This window comes from Anolis sagrei, chromosome 1 (genome assembly GCF_037176765.1).
Source record: "Anolis sagrei isolate rAnoSag1 chromosome 1, rAnoSag1.mat, whole genome shotgun sequence".
In the NCBI taxonomy this organism is placed as follows: domain Eukaryota; kingdom Metazoa; phylum Chordata; class Lepidosauria; order Squamata; family Dactyloidae; genus Anolis; species Anolis sagrei.
Window position 1 is genome coordinate 19,214,996 of NC_090021.1, and position 13,230 is coordinate 19,228,225.

A 13,230-nucleotide genomic window follows, 5' to 3' on the forward strand; every position below is an offset into this window, starting at 1 on the left:
AGGTAATCTAAACAATTTTACTTTAACATAGAAGAATAACCAGTAACAAAAGCACTGGAACTGAAAATTTCAAAGTAGTTGCTTATTTGTCCATTTGTCCTGCAATATGCATCTACCATGAATTTAAACTTCATATCACATAGTCAGTTCTGTATATAATGTACTCAAACCAGTACATTATTGTGAACTATATGTGTAAAGTACACATATAGTTCACATGAGATGATGTAACTCAATGGACAAAATGAAAATGTATGCTATAGTACAATGCAGTAGGGAAATAGATAGTTGATGCTACAGGTGGATTGGTTCAATTACTGAAGCCACAGCTTTCAATTTGAAAGGTTTGAGCAACTCAGTTGAGGATCCAGAATCTTGGATGTCTCATTCATAAGGTGGCCATCGGTCAAAGTCAACTTGACATCAAATAGCTACAAAAACAATGCTGGTGTTTGAAAGTAACCAGAACAAGAAAGATTGATATGATCTTTTTTGGAAAGCTGTGGTCTGTGTAGGGTAGAGTTGGAACCTCAATAAATCCCATTCTTCAGAGATGTTTGGCTGTTATTGAAGTTCCTCTCTGTTTTTCCTGGAGAAAAAACCTTTGGATTTCCTTTGCATTTCACCAGAAGCAAAACCCACTGACAGCTTGAGCCAACTCAATGACAGTAAAATCCAGTACCAGCTTCAGGGAGCAAAAGTTCCTCGATGAAATGTCAGTTGTCTTACATTAAGCCTACTTGAATTTCCTTGAAAACTCATCAGCTGTTTTGGATGAGGAGGAACCCAAAATGTAGCTTTCCATTTTGCTTTGAGTGATAGATCAGTCGGAAAAGTACCCTGAACTCCAAGTTTGCTTAGCATTCTGCTCCTCTTTGGATTCAAAACAAACAAAAGAACTATGCTCCTGCCTTTGTTTTACTACCACCGCCTTTTTACATTTTTTTTTTAAACATGTGCAATCCTATTCACATCCCACACACTCATAAAGATTGAAAGATGGCATTTTAGTGAGTGCATCATTTTCTCTGAAAGAGCAGAACTCATCTACAGGGAATAAACCTGTGGACCTTTTCATGTATTTCCAAGAGCTCCCAATGACGCAGTGGGTTAAACCTTTGTGCCGGCAGGACTGCTGGCTGACAGGTCAGTGGTGCGAATCTGGGGAGAGTGGTTTGAGCTCCCTCTGTCAGCTCCAGCTCCCATGCAGGAACATGAGAGAAGCTTCCCTCGAGGATGGAAAACATCAAACATCTGGGCATCCCTTGGGCAACATCCAATGCAGTCTCTGAAGTTACTACTGGCATGAAAAAAATCTATTTCCAAAGCACTTTCTTAAGATAAAGAAAGGCACAATACTCAGCATTGCACCAGGGATGGCTCCCTTTAAAGTAATAGTCCCAAAAGATGCTTACAAAGAAACCTTCACTATTAATTATGTACATGCACACACTTTCTTCTAAAACACATTTATTCCCCATTTCAGCAAAGTGAGAATAAACTACACTGAGAAAAGCCATCCTCTTCAGTTCAGCCTTATTCTAGACAATCTAGAAAAATTACTCATAAAACATGCAAAACACAGATTTACAGCAGATTTATCTTATGCACATTATTCAAAGGTCTATTATACTGATTTCAACATTATTTTCTTCTCATCAAGAACACTTGTGGGTTTAGCTTTTTGATTTTTCACAGATTTGAAGTTCCCATTACAGTTCCAAATTGTGGAAAATAACTGTCATAGATGGGTTCGGAGGAAACTCTTGAATCTATCCAGACCCAGTGCCACCTAGTGGCTCAGCTACACAATGATGTTATCAACAGGGTAGCAATATATGAATGCTGCTACTCCTACTTCTTCAAACATTCAATTAAAAAACCTAAGCTAAGCAGCATGAAAGAATGCTATATACACAAAAAATAGGCATTGTGAAATCTGTCAAATCTAAAGGGGTGGTTTGCTTGTTAAATTATTGTGGATTTTTAAAAAGTTGACTAAATTATAAGGTGGCTAACCAATTTATTGTGGCACAAGCTTTCAAAAGCTTTAGGTTTTTAGAAACTGGTTGTATTATAACACTAAGCCATGCCTTAGTGTCTGGTTAAGGAGACTGGTTTTTCTTTTTCATTCCCAACAAAATCCACAGCAAAGTGATCCAACACCATCACTTGCATATTAAACTATGTCCAGTTATTTTATTTTTTACTTTTCAACTAAACCTAACATTAATTTTACATACATTATTAATTTTAACTCATCTCAATAACTGTGGATAAAAAATTGCAATTGTTTTTGGCTTACTCAGACAAACAAAAAAATGGCTGACAACTTCTAAACCATCATCTACAGTGCCATTATCATATAGATTGAACTGGATTATATGATCGACTCATATAATCCAATTCAATGCAATTCAATCTGCATTATATAGGGCCCTTCCAGGTAGGGCTAAATGTCAGAAGGAACTGAGATATTTAATGCCAGTTCCTCCTGGAATTTAGTCCCCACACCTCTCCCAAACCCCACGCTTTCCTTTACAGGATAAGGCGGTTATATGCCCTCCCTGATCAATCCGAGGTTGACCTTGGAAGGCATGTAGCCAGCTCCCCGGCCCCTTGTTTTGCCCCAAAACATACCAGGGGGGCCTGGCTGCATGCACATTCCCCCTCAAGATAACTTCTGATGTGTCCAAATGATGTGTTGGTAGGTTGGTTTGGGGTGGGGGAGAGATGAAGAATTTCCCTCCTCTGAGAGCCCAAAGAATCAGGATGACAAGGAGGATTGATCTCTGGGATCACGGAACAAGATCCTGCAAGTCAATCTTCACAGGCTCATGTGTTCCAGGTGTTGTATTAATCCAACATAAACTGGGAAATCCCAGTTTACTCCAGATTAATCCAGATTTACTTGAGGTGTTGTTTGGACACGTATTTTTTTACTCCCTTGCTGAGCAACTTACTTGTGTTCTGTTGGATGTTGGTCCATGAAGCCATTCAGTGCCCAGAGGAGGATGGATAAGTCTGAAGGCTCTGGAGAATGTATGGGAAATATAGGAAGATACTTATTTCTTCCTGTACCTCACTTCAGGAACAGGGGGTGGACTTTCTTCTAGAATTCCCAGGGGTTCTCCAGAGATTTAAGGGGATGTCACCCTTCCAGCATCTGGCTTTAGACCCAAAATCCATTGGCTCGTCCTTATTCTCCCTTCATCTTTTAATGGCCACTGTATATAATTACCATGCAGAAAAGGCTGTTATCTTCACAAGCCAATCCTGTATGAATTTTGCACAGATTGAGTCCCAAATTGAAAATTATCTTAAAGGACTGTAGACCTTGTCTTTTTATTATTAATAATAATTTTAATCATAAAAGCAAACAAAAATATATAGTGACATGACAAACACTACACCTGAGTACCTAGTAAAAATAAAACACATGAATCAACACACTTGCACAGAACACAAAACTCTATCAGATGGTTTTATTTTCTGTTTTCCACATCCGTTAAAAGAAGAAAAACCATTAATACAGCCTTTCTCCATAAGATAACACTTTTCCAATTCAAAGAAACAGTAATGGAAGTTTGACTCCATCTTTTCTGAAGAAACGTAATTGAAATTGATTAGAGATTTCTTGTGAACTTGTCCATCTCTGCCAGTTCACACATCTTCGTAAGCCAATCTTCTTGCACTTGGGTAGTTGATTCTTTCCATCTCTGAGCACTTTTCTGAAGACTTTCTTGCAGCTGGAATGTTTGCATTTGTTTGCTTTTATTTTTTTATTTTTGGAGGGGTTTTTTTTGTTTGGTTTGCTTGCTTTCGCTGTTGGTGGTGATGGTTTGTTTTGCTTTTGGCTTGCTTGGAGATGAAAATTAGTGCAGTGTCCTTGCCTGAAAAAACTGTACAACTGCCCTTTCAATACAAGTAGTAAGTGGTCTACTTCTGAATTAAGTCAAGTTTGTTCTAGTTTGGATGAAATTACAAGCTGTGATTAAAGTAAAAAATGAAGGCAGATGCTTCCTATTTCCTCCTCCTGCAACTTGTGCATGCTAACAATAAACTATGCTAGTATCATATCCAAATTAGAGATTGAAGAGCCTATCGGTTTTGCTTCCTCCTAATTAGATTATTTTGAAAATCTATTTTTATTTCTCCTGTTCTCAAATATTGATACATTTTTTGTATTATTTTTCAAAAGAAAAACAAAGTTCTTTTTAATTTATACCAGTATACATTGAACCAAAGGACCTCATCACATTAAGGTCCAATTTGCAATAATGGGGGGATTTGTCAGGCAGCATGGCGAATCCAGCAGGCAGTAGAGGAAAATGTCACCCCATGCCCCATACTGCCCACGTTATTCCCTTACCCATCCAAGGAGGGGAAGCATTGCCACTCAGTTCCCCCACCCCTGGTTGCCCCATTGTTTTCTACAAGAACATGGGAAGCCTCCCCTGTTCTCTGGACAACATCCTAGGGGTAGATTTCTCTTTCTGTTGTGTCACCCCATTCCTAACTATGGACCTCATTACTTTTAGATGTCCTAGGATTCTTGCATGGGCCCCACATGAAAAACCCCTACGTCATTTGATGGACTCCCTTGCAGACTCCATCCTCCCAGCATTTTGCATCCTCGGATACTAAAATTATCTAATGTGATGATATCCATAGTAAAGAACATGGGTGAGACAATAGGATGTGAGAGAAATCTGCCCCTAAGAAGGAAGATTAATAATGGGGAAAATGATCATGGGGAAAAGGTGTCTCCACTGAAGCTGTATCACCAATCCTTGTTTCCACAACAAGCCAATTTTTTTCAGAATCCAATTATCACAGGGATAGAGAGTGAGGTGAAATCTTCTGAACAGGGGTACGGGCAGCAAAACAAACACAACAGGGCGTTAACCGTTTCCTGTGCACACACAGAGAGAGAGAGAGAGAGAGCGCTGGAGTTGCACTCCAAAAATGTACTGATTTACATAAAAATTCAACTTAAGAACAAACCTATCTTGTTTATAACTTGGGGATTGACTGTATTCAATTGATACAGATATTCTTCATATACTGAACCTCTTTGCCCTATAAGTAGTAAAGATGAGGAGGATTTCAGAAGATATGAATGACAATCCTATTTTACAGGTTCAAAGTCAGACTTCTAAACATTACTCTCAAAGCCTTAAACTCCACTCTTAAATTATTTCTATCTCATATGAGGAAAACAAATTGCAGTAAAGTTGGCCCTTCACATCCTCATATTCTGCATCCATGGATTATTTCCATTTCACCTGAGGAAAACAAATAGCAGTACAGCTGGCCCTTCATATTCACATATTCTGCATCCATGTATTCAAATATCCCTAACTTGAAGATATTCCCACTTCCCCTAAAAGATTCCATAAAGCAAACCTTGGTTTTGCCATTTTAGTATGCCATTGTACATAATGTGATTTGATATACACATATTTTGGTACTTTTGGTGTATTGGCTCGTTTTGGACATTTGCCTTCGGTTTGCTCAATTTGTTCAGCTTTTTCAGAAGTTCATAACAATGTGGGCTCAACAGCCATTTTTTACCAGCTGCAACAGAACAGTGGCTTTTGGTTTCTTTCAGTTACATGTGGAGTGTGAGGAGGGAGGCAGACACTAGAAGTAAAAGGATCCCAGGAAGCAAGGTTTTTTAAACCCTCCCTTCTCTCTTGATTTGAAAGCAGAAAGGAAGCAGGGGGAGGGAGGATAAGGCAGCAGTTCTCCTTTCCAGGATCTTCAAATCAAGAGCTTTTTAAAATGAAGTCAAGGGTAGGACACCTCCTGGTCTATCCATCTTCTTTCCCTGGAAAATAGGAAGCCCCCTTAAAATGGATTGGAAAACTGGCTCCAGCAGGGAGAGAGCTAAGTGATGCACATACCTGCAGCTCCTATCTCTAGAGTAGAAACAGCTTTAATGAAGCATTAAACCCAGGTCATCTCATCAAACCCAAGAAGCAGGGTTTCTTAAGCCCTCCCTTCTCTCTTGATTTGGAAGCAGAAAGGAGATTGAAGCACTGGGGAGAGCAGAGGGGGTAATGCACCAGTTCTCCTTTCCAGCACCTCCAAATCAAGAGAAAAGAGGGCTTTTATAAGGAATCCCAGGGTAGGATACCTCCAGGACAATCCCTCTTCCTTCCCTGGAAAATGGGAAGCCCTCTTAAAATGCCTGGGAAAACTGCCTCCTGCAGGGAGAGACCTGTGCAGTGCGTGCACCTGCAGTTCCTATTTTCTCTAGAGTAGAAACAGCTTTAACAAAACATTAAACCCAGGTCTCCTCTATAGGCAGAAGGGAAAGGATCACAGAGAAAGTGGTATCTTAACTCTAATGCTTTTAATCCAGGTCTTAATGAAGGATTTAAGGACATGTGATGCTTAAAATGATGGAAAAGGGAGCCAGGGAAGTACCCCCTTTCCCATAATGGGTTGGATAAAAATGAATTTTTTGACTTCCCAGATCAAAAACAAATTTCTGTCCTCCCAAATTCAGGAAGTTCCTGAAAAACGGATTGGGAACCCACTGAAATCTGGGACACCAAAATGAATAGCAGTTTACCCAGATTGCACAAACCTAATGAATACTGAGAGCTCACTGTATTTTTTAAAGAAATACAAAAACAAAAGTTTTAGCCATTTTTCTGATAAACTTTTCCTCAGCAATCTGCAACCAAACAATTGGTACCCCTTTGAGATCTTTTGCTCTTGTATCTTCAAACACTCTGTATGTCCCATGTTTCTGTCAATGAACTATATATTTATTTCAACCATATTTATGAATGACCAGTCTCTTTTCTGCTGATCTGTGTTCTCTCTGTTTGGAAACATTTACTCTTGCCTATCTATAGCTAGCCTGCAAATCCACTGCAGAGTGGTACGCAGAGATAAGAAAGAGCTGTGACATGTCTAAAGAAGCTTTCTTAATTTCCTTAACTCCTTGATGCTAGGTCAGCAGGCAGGTTGGATTATTCTCCCCCCCTTATACCTCCCATACATCATTTCTCTTTTCCTGACTATTCCAGTCATTCATAATATTGCTGTAATTCCTTTGCGTTGTTTCTGAAAATCCATCTGTCCTAGTTCATGCCTCCAAAATGGTGAATTTTGGTCCCAGAAGAAATGGTAAGATGTAGTATTGTTGCTTGGCTGGTCTTACTACATCTTGGTGTTACCTTGGTGTTTCAGCTACTGCAGAATAATCCTTCCCCACATTTATTTTATTTATTTATTTCAGAGTTTTATATTCCGACCTTCTCACCTCTTTTGAGGGACTCAGACTGGTTTCCAACCATAAAAACACATACAATCAGTAAAAACATCATAGTTCATATTACAATAACACATTAAAACAATATCCAAAACTACAGTGGTCAGTCGTCATACTAAAAAACAATTATACATCAGTTCTTGTGGGTTTTTTCGGGCTATATGGCCATGTTCTAGAGGCATTTCTCCTAACGTTTCGCCTGCATCTATGGCAAGCTTCCTCAGAGGTGAGGTCACCTCTGAGGAAGCTTGCCATAGATGCAGGCGAAACATCAGGAGAAATGCCTCTAGAACATGGCCATATAGCCCGAAAAAACCCACAAGAACTGAGTGATTCCGGCCATGAAAGCCTTCGACAATACAATTATACATCATCTTCCATCCATGTCTTAGGGTGTTGTCTCACCCTAAGATGTACCTAATTATCCCCAAAGAAACCATCATTAGTATTGTGGTATTTTTACAATGTTTATGTATTTTAATAGTACTGTAACACACCTCAAGCCACAAGGAGATGGGGGTAAGAAATGAAATTATTATTATTATTACTACTACTACTGGAAGTTCAGCATGGTCAGGCTACTTAGATGGGGGACCAACAAGTAGTAGTAAGTGCTGTAGGCAGTACAATGTCCCCTCACATACCATGGGTGTTCAATTCCAGGGCCACCCCCGATAAGTGAAAATCAGCAAAGTAGGGACACTATATTAATTTTTATATTTATACGTTTATTTTAACATAATGTAAAAATATTAAAATTAAGATGGAATCCCTACTGTGCAGATTTTCTTACCCACAAACGGAGCCATGCAGACAGCAGCAGGTCAGGGAGGCTGTGGCACTTCCAGGGTCCATGGAGGCAAGGGAGACAGGCATTCCCTGCCACGCCTCAGGCCGCCACAGTCCTGGGGTCCACAGAGGCCTGGGAGACAGGTCTTTCCCAACTGTGCCTCAGGACTCCAGAAGTGCGGCAGCCAGGGAGCCAGGCCTTCCCTGCCCTGCCTTTGGACCCCATAAGTGCAGTGACCTGAAGCGCAGCAGGGAAGGCCTGCCTCCCTTGCCTCTGTGGACACTAGAAGTGCAGTGGCCAGGGAGGCAGGTTTCCCCCGCCGTGCCTCAGCGTCCTTTTCTGAGAATGTAAATATTTTATATTTTTTTATATATTAATGTTTTCAAAAACCCGCAAAACAGAGTCCGCATAAAGCAAACTGTGAAGTAGCGAGGGAACACTGTATTTGAAAGGAATAGCAAACCACCTCTTGATAATTTCTTGTATAAGAAACCCATATGAAAGGAGTGAGGTCACTATAAGTCAATAGGAAATGACACCTCTGGTAAAGCAAATTAATTCAGGATAAAGCAGGAAAACGCTGCTTTGTCCTGAATTAATTAGGTCCTGAAAGACCTGGGTCTAATACAGTATGAGCCCTGTGTGAACTGCCCCCTTGGAAATCCTGGGACTTCTGAGAAGGTAGTCCACACAGCCCTCTTGTGTTTTCCAGGCTGAATCAGCTCAGAAAATCCAGAGGGCTGTAACCCCCTTCCCCAATCCCCTTAAAAACCTAGACTCCCCCCTCCCCAGAAAAGCATAAGTTTGGGGAGGATGAGTGTGGACTTTAACCCATGCCCAATCAGGTTTCTTAAACCTGATTGGGCGTGGGTTAAAGGCCTATGTGGAACCAGCCAGAGTCCACACTGCCATATAATCCTGCTCAATGTGGATTTTATACAGTTGTGTGGAAGAGGCCTTGGGTCCCTTCTAGGCCCCTTCTACACTGCCCTGTATTCCAAGATCTGAGCCCAGATTATCTGCTTTAAACTGGATTTTATGATTCTCCACTGCCAGATAATCTGTGATTAGATCCTGGGTTAAAGGGGAAGTGTGGAAGGGACCCTACGCTGATGTTTATTCCAAATTATCAAATCAGTGTAGAAGGGGCCTTAGCCAACCTCTCCTCCAGTTTTTCACATGTGCCAATTCAATAAATACACCCCCCCCCCCCTTTTTAATTAGATGTAAAGGAAAGTTGTAGGGTTGGACAAAAAAACCCGCTAGTTCAGTCCCTCACAAAGCCTCCCAAGTTTGCTAGTCAACATAATCACTGATAGTTGTAGTTTTACAAAGTTTTTAGCCTTCTCTACCAAAGGGTGCTAGTGCCTCACCAAACTGCATACCCCAGGATTCCATAGTATTGGACCATGGCAGTTTAAATGTGTCATATTACATTAATTCTACAAGGTAAATGCACTCTTAGGCCGGATCTACATTACCCTATATTCCAGGATCTGGTCCCAGGGTATTTCCTCTGCCATATCTTATGGGATATGCAGATAAAATGGGATCAGATCCTAGAATATAGAGCAATGTATATCCAGTCTTAGCTGATTTAACTAAAGTGATGCAGAATACTGTCTCATCTTTCCATCTTTCCTCCTCAGGGTCACAAGATTATAAAACATATTAAACATTTTTTCAAGCATTTCATTGGGCTTCCCATTGGTTAACTCATGACACCGTCATCACAGCAGTATCTTGAAACCATAGTAGGATGTAGAATCATAGAATCAAAGAGTTGGAAGAGACCTCATGGGCCATCCAGTCCAACCCCCTGCCAAGAAGCAGGAATATTGCATTCAAATCACCCCTGACAGATGGCCATCCAGCCTCTGTTTGAAAGCTTCCAAGGAAGGAGCCTCCACCACACTCCGGGGCAGAGAGTTCCACTGCTGAACGGCTCTCACAGTCAGGAAGTTCTTCCTAATGTTCAGATGGAATCTCCTCTCTTGTAGTTTGAAGCCATTGTTCCGCGTCCTAGTCTCCAAGGAAGCAGAAAACAAGCTTGCTCCCTCCTCTCTGTGGCTTCCTCTCACATATTTATACATGACAATGTAAACAATAATGGCCATTTCCTCCAGTGGTACATGATTGTTTGGGTTTTCCATGATGTGTCAAGATGGGGGGAAGCATATTTCCTGTTTTTCTGGGGAAATAGAGAAATTGACATGGGGAGGAGGTAAAAGAACAATGTTAGAACTCTTTGCAGAAGGAAAATACGGTGTATAACTTCTCTTGGCATAAAAGCCATCTGTTAGATATATCCAAGGTTCTGTTTATTGAGGAAATAATTACTAATTGAATTTCCTCTTTAAAATATTATAGTTACAAATGTAGCTGCAATGTCCTGAAAAACAGGCTAAATAAGATAAAATAAATTTAAAAATGGAAGGAACCATGAGCACTAGCAAAACAAGGAACATTATTTCATTTCTTCTAATCCTCCATAGCAGCAGACAGACATAAAGCACTCATTCGCATAAAGAGAACTGAGAAAAAGGAAACCAAAACCAGGAACTGCAGTGATCAAATGTTTCACATAATCTTAAGTAAAGGTCTGCTTGCTATATTGTTTTTAGAAATGTACTCTGTGGAGACACAATGGCTGTAGACATCTTTCTCTTGCAGGAAGACAGAGGCACAGTGGGTTAAACCGCTGAGCTGCTGGACTCGCAGACCAAAAGGTTGGTGGTGAGCTCCTGCTGTTAGGCCCAGTTTCTGCCAACCTAGCAGTTCAAAAACATGCAAGTGTGAGCTGCTCAATAGGTACCACTTCTGTGGGGAGGTAACAGCACTCCATGCTGCATGACTTTGGAGGTGTCTACGGACAATGCCAGCTCTTCGGCTTAGAAATGGAGATGAGCACCACCACACAGAGTTGGACACAACTCAACTAGACTTAATGTCAGGGAAAACCTTTACTTTACTTATAAGGTATACCATTTTACTACACATTGGAAATAATGGGACTATGGCTGCCATGGATTTTGTTTACTCATGAGGGGTTCTGGATCCAGTCACAAACAGATACAAGGATTCATTGTAATGTGGTGGGAGTAAATATATGATCACCTTGTCTTAAATATTTTATTAATCTAACAAAAAAGACAAGGTGATCATATATTTACTCCCACCACATTACCATTGGATAAAAGAGGCTTTGCAAAAAATAGGAGAAAATGTTTTTCTACCGTTTCCTCCCCTGGACTTTCAGATCTTTATTTAAGACTCAGAGGCCCCAAAACACCAGATTTCTTGAAGAAGTCTTCTTTTAGTGATTTCTTGGTGGGTTTACTGTTTTCCACCATCATTAATGATCAGGGAAGTGATGCCAAACATAGCAATCTTGCTCATGCCATTGCAATGCACTTGATGTAATAGCTAATGCCAGGTGACAGTTGGAGGTATTAAAACCTCTGGTGAGCATGGCTTCTTGGGAAAGTCGATGGTAGAGCTCCTTTTCTTCCCTCCTTCCTTCCTTCTCTCCTCTGTTGCAGCCTGACATAATGGATCTTGCCATGTCTTGGTTTTAGTGAGCAGACTTCTTAAAACTGAATTGCTGAGATAACAAATATGATTGAAGAGGTTCATTAGCATGTACCTATGGGAAATGTGTGCCTGCTCTGCTGTTAGTCTGTGGCCCAATTTGCAGTCAAAGCGCAAGGAAGCAAAGAAGGGAAGCTGGAAATCCTGCAAAAACATGCTGCAAAGCTCCATGGCTTTTGCCACCTGCAAGGGACACATGAATAATTGTGTCCTGGGGCTGCTGTGTCATTTGTATGTTTTGTTAATTTCTCCATACTATTCATGAAAGAAGCTCACAAAGGGGTCCTTAACCTAGCTGCCATTCAGCTTTTTCAAATATCATCATTACACATTGGAATCAGAGAAGGAACTTATTATTCTTGTCGAACACCAGTAGTGTGTGGCAGCATAAACCAGATGGTATCCGCAGTTTTTCACAGCTAAGCCAGCATTTAAGGGCTAAGAAGTCATTGAGATTTTGAATTAAAGTCAGAGTTCCAGTTTGAGAGCTAGAAATTACAGGGGGAGAAAAAGGCGCATGGCTGTCTCCCGAGTATATAATTAGAGGTTTAGAGTAATCACGCTCTCACTTGGAGCAGCACTTTCCAGATATCCATTTCAAAACACTGTTGTGGAGTATATGCCACCCCCATGCCATCTGGGAGTTGTTATACTTATTCACTGCAGTCTTAAATCACTGAAGACCTTTTAAAGATTGCCCTTGCTTTCTAGGGATAAACAGCCACATGATGATTGCTAGATCATTTGAATGCTCTTTGGCTTAATAACAGTCTTTGGTTTATTTATTTAATTTTTTGGGAATCCAAAGAAATGTACAGTCTTCCACTCAATGGATGTTGTTTAATAAGTGCCATTTAAGTGATAAACCCTGGGTCACAGCTAAATTGTCACAGTTGCAAAGAAAATAAGACTTTTCAGTGGCATCGCGAAAGGGGTTCAGATCACACCATCAGGGACACTTGACACCAAAATTACTATCTACAATTTCTTTGAGTAGTATTTCAGAATAAATGTGTTATTTTGAATAAAAAATCTGCTTCATTGTACGTTCTTTGTATTACTATTATTATTATTATTATTATTATTATTATTATTATTATTACTATTGTTATTATTATTATTATTATTATTATTGTAACCTATTCTCTCTCCCCAAAGGGATTTGGGGTGGTTTAAACACACACACACACACACACACAAACCACAAATGGCAAACATTTAATGTCCAAAAGTAATCAAACAACAATCAAGGTAAAACATAAAATAGAATAAACTCAGTATAACTTATGAAATAACCAAAGCCGAAGAATAAACTAAGTACACATAATAAACAAAAGGAGTAAAATAAATTAAAGCACCATACCCTATGAAAGCAGCTCCACTGGCTTCCGATAAGTTTCTGGACCTAATTCAAAGTGCAGATTGTCGCCTATAAAGCCCTATATGCTTTGGGTCCAACCTATCTTCGAGACCACATCTCCTTCTATGAACCAGCATGGGCTTTGAGAACTGCCAGAGAAGCCCTTCTCTTGGTCCTACCTCTGTCTTAAGTACAGTT

The 13,230-nt window shown here is 40.2% G+C and overlaps 1 protein-coding gene across 39 annotated transcripts in view; it reads left to right on the forward strand.

Moving 5' to 3' along the window:
• NRXN1 (neurexin 1) overlaps positions 1-13,230 on the forward strand; it is a 1,138,555-nt gene that overhangs the window by 499,447 nt on the left and 625,878 nt on the right. The window lies entirely within an intron of this gene.